A 3,752-nucleotide genomic window follows, 5' to 3' on the forward strand; every position below is an offset into this window, starting at 1 on the left:
TTAAATGCTTAAACTCTTCCAGATTTGTTCTAACTTTACAACCTCATCTCATTTTGTCTAAAGTGATTCAAACAATCAATAGTGTTTCCTAAAGATATTGAGGTTCTAGTCTTATTTTTGAGATTTCTAGAAGCCCCTTTTTGTAAGTGTGAATTTGTGTTTTTTTTTTTTTTTTTTAGAGAATTGAATGTACTTTAGGCTGAAACTACGGCTTTGTTTGACTGTTATATTGTCTCTTGCTATGGCTATCCATGTTTGAAGTAAAAGTGTGAACCCTCAAAGTGTCTCTTACCTGTTCAGTTTGATCCAAACTTGGATGTAGAACAATTTTATGTCTCTCTCTTAGTTAATGGTACTATATAGGATCTCAGTTTTTGAAATGATGTAACAAGATTATATTTTGTAATATTAGATTAACATAAAGTTTAGTTCACTATTTTGAAAAAGAGGAAGAAAATTATTTAAGTTTTGGAAAAGGTATCTGGAAGTCATCAGTCCCTATCTTAGAGCCCGTTTGGATTGGCTTATAAGTTGGCTTATAAGTTGTTTTTAGCTTTTTTGAGTGTTTGGTTGACCAACTTAAAGTCATTTTGTACTTAAAATAAGCTCAAAAAAATAATTGAGTCCATTTGACTTAACTTATCTAAAGCAGCTTATAAACTGAAAATAACTTATAAGCCAAAAAAAATAAGTTGGAATACCCCAACTTATTTTTTTTGACTTATAAGCTGTTTTCAGCTTAAAGGCATAAGCCCATCCAAACAGGCTCTTAATCCCTTTTTGTAATTTTCACCAATGAATCAAGCTTAATATTTTCAAATAACTATTTCAACCTAGTGGTTTAGTAAACCAATTTTCTTTTTCATCTAGGAAAGTGTCTGCCCTTTTTCCTTTTCACTACTTGCATTTCTTTGAACCAAATGTGAGTAGACAGAAAAAATGTTTTAGCTAAATGTTGTTCTCCTTTAAGTTAGTGAAATCTGAATGGGCCTCCCCTTAGTTTGAGTTCACACTGAACTGTTGGAATACAACCCGTTAATGGCTATATTATGCTAGACATTAAGTATAGAACAGCATGTCCTGACTTCCTGGCTGTCAAGCCAAGTCTTCCATTATGAGAACACAGTGTGTATATTTTCAGATGTGATTAGTTTGAGTCTCATTTTGAGTAGTGAAGTTTTCTTATGAATCCTGTTAAGTGTTGGACTCTTTTAAAGGGTGTAGTATGCCCCTTCTGATAAGTTAATGAACTGAAATGTTTGGTATGTTTGGATATTTTAAATTGTCTCTGATTGTTTGAAGCATAGCTTAGGTTTGTTCCAAAAGACATATCCAGTTTCTACATTCCAGCATGCTTAAAAAGGAGTTTAAATTAGTTTGTTTTCTCTTATGTCTAGTATTTAGTTAAGCAGTTGTTTTAGTTGTAACAGTAAGTTGAGGCTCTCCTCTTTCTTTATCTGGATCCTGGTTTAAGAACTGGAATAGTCAGTTAATTAAATTGATCAGTTGGCTGTTTATCTTAGTTTAGTGGGGATCCTGAGATGATTTTTTTTTTTTTTTAATCAGTAGTTGTTTTCACTGTTTTCCCCTACTCCCCTCAAATCTGTTTTAAGCTTATAAATCTTGTCTTGATTAAATGTTCTAAACAAACCAATCATCTTCCACTAAGGTCTGGTTAAGACCTAATTGTCTCTAGAATACATGTTTGTTTCTGCAATTTTGAACACTCTTGGTCATCTTCTTCTAATTTACCTCTTATGTGCTGTTAAAGGGAAAGAGGGGGTAGATTACATAATGGCTTAAGTAAACGAAATAGATCACTGTTGATGTAGGCTTATGTTTATAATTAAAAGTTCAACCTATGTATTTTCAGCATTATATTAGCTTTTAAAACCAGAATTTGATCTAGTTGATTCAAGGTGATTAGGTGTTGTTTTAGGTTTCAGCAGTCTAAAACGTCCTGTAAAATGTATATGGATATCTGGCAGTCCTAGTATGTTCATATGTGACTCAAACTTGTGAAGTATACCTCTGTGTTTGACTCTATTTCACTGTTGGAGGAATATGTTTGTTGCTGTGCATTTGATAAATAAGATCTATGCTATGTGTGTGTGTAAAGCATGAGTATTAAACTGAACTATTTTCAGTTTCTGTGTGCAAAAGATAAAACTGGTTTTGGAAAAGATAAAAGGAATAAGTATGAATCCAGTGCTGTTTAAGAGAGAATGAAAGGGTGTCTTAACTTGAACTTTGCATGATCCCCTCTTTCAACTCTTTAAAATCTGTATAAGTTGTATTTGTCTATCCTTCACCATTTGTTAAATTGAGTTGAGTTAATGACAGAGTGAAGAGAATTTGATTCTGAATGCTGAGTTTGAGCATCCCCATGTCCTTCCTAGTAACTAGTATTAATTTTTGCAACAAACTTACATATTCTGAGACATTAGGTTTAACTTCATGACAATCCTAACTCATGTAATGTTTTGTCTTTTAAGGATTAAATGCCCTCTTTTTATGCTAGTTCGAGGATAATGTTTGTAACTATTTGTTTGTGGGCTGATTGGATAATTGAAGAACAGAATGACTCAACTTTGAGTAAATAAGAAATTCTCAATAGTTTGAACTTGTTATCCAAGATTTTGTTAGCTGAAACTGTCATATGAAAAGTCTTTGTAGGTTTTCATCCACTCCTAAAACATGAACTTTGGCCCTTGTTTGATATGTTTAAACTTGGGTAAGCTGTCATAATCTTCCAAACAAATGAAATGCTTTTGTGTTGATACTATATTCAAATTGCTCACTTCTGATACTCATTCTTCACCCCTATTTTCTTTGCATGACCTGGGGAGTTTACATCCCAAAATCTCCTTGAATTGGTCTTGCTGATGCTGCTGAGCTTTCAAACAAATTATTTGGTCTGCCATTGCTGTACTGGTCAAATGCCTGCTGTATTTTGAGTCTACATTCTGCTTTACTTATGAAGTTGAGAAGTGTTGTTCACTGTCTTTGTAGTTTATCTTATGTTGTCTGAAAACCAAGGCATGCTTCTGGGATTAGCCCCCCTCCGATAGACTGCCATGCCGAGGTTCTAGAAACCTTTGGATCTTGTCGTGGCATCAGAAATATATGGATGGTGGTAACCCCTTTGCTGTCTTGTCTTTTGAAGTTTGATTGGCTAGTCTGATGATTCATGATTAGTCTTTAAGTTTATTACTCTTTCTTAAAAAATACTAAGTTGTTTGATGTCTTTGCTTCCTGATAACTACTTCAAAGGATTGACTCCTAAGTATTCCTTTAAGTTATTAGTTTGTTAAATGATATGAAATTCTTGATACTTGACTTCACTTCTCTTTTTCTTTGTAATACTTGAGGGACTTTTGCATCTCAAATGTTCTTGAGACGTTGCTTAACTTGAGACCACTACTGCACATTCTAAGGCACATTGTTGTCATTAATAGCTGTTGTTTTGAGGAATGTATTGTTGCCTGCCTGAGTTGAGTTTCTGTCGCACCTTTGAAGCTGGGAAGTGTTGCTACTTCTTTGTTATTATGTGGTTTGCCATAACCTGCTGTATTCTTGAGTAGTTGCACCTCATTTGGAGGATGATGTACTGGTTGAATTCTGAGGTTGTTGAATTAATAAGAACAAGCACTTGATCCACTGCTGCTGTTTGTTCTTACTGCTCTCAAAGCAGACTGCTGCATTTCAAGTTTTGAGGCCAAACATTATGCCTTTAATGCACTTTGAGAAAT

Source organism: Lycium barbarum, chromosome 6, assembly GCF_019175385.1.
Source record: "Lycium barbarum isolate Lr01 chromosome 6, ASM1917538v2, whole genome shotgun sequence".
Lineage (NCBI taxonomy): Eukaryota > Viridiplantae > Streptophyta > Magnoliopsida > Solanales > Solanaceae > Lycium > Lycium barbarum.